Below are 327 nucleotides of genomic sequence, written 5' to 3'. Positions count from 1 at the left end.
CTTTGGGATTGGAATGAAAACTGACCTTTTCCAGTTCTGTGGCCACTGCTGAGTTTTCCATATTTGCTGCATATTGAGTGCAGCACTTTCACAGCATCATCTTACAGGATTTGAAATAGAGAAATTGGAATTCCATCACCTCCACTAGCTTTGTTCATAGTGATGCTTCCAAAGGTCCACTTGACTTCACATTCCCGGATGTCTGGCCCTAGGTGAGTGATCACACCATCATGGTTATCTGTGTTGTGAAGATCTTTTTTGTATAGTTTTTCTGTGTATTCTTGCCACCTCTTCTTAATATCTTCTGCTTCTGTTAGGTCCATACCA

The sequence above is a fragment of the Bison bison genome, unplaced genomic scaffold (genome assembly GCF_000754665.1).
Source record: "Bison bison bison isolate TAMUID 2011002044 unplaced genomic scaffold, Bison_UMD1.0 scf7180017851115, whole genome shotgun sequence".
Classification (NCBI taxonomy): Eukaryota; Metazoa; Chordata; class Mammalia; order Artiodactyla; family Bovidae; genus Bison; species Bison bison.
This window is presented reverse-complemented; position numbering follows the sequence as displayed.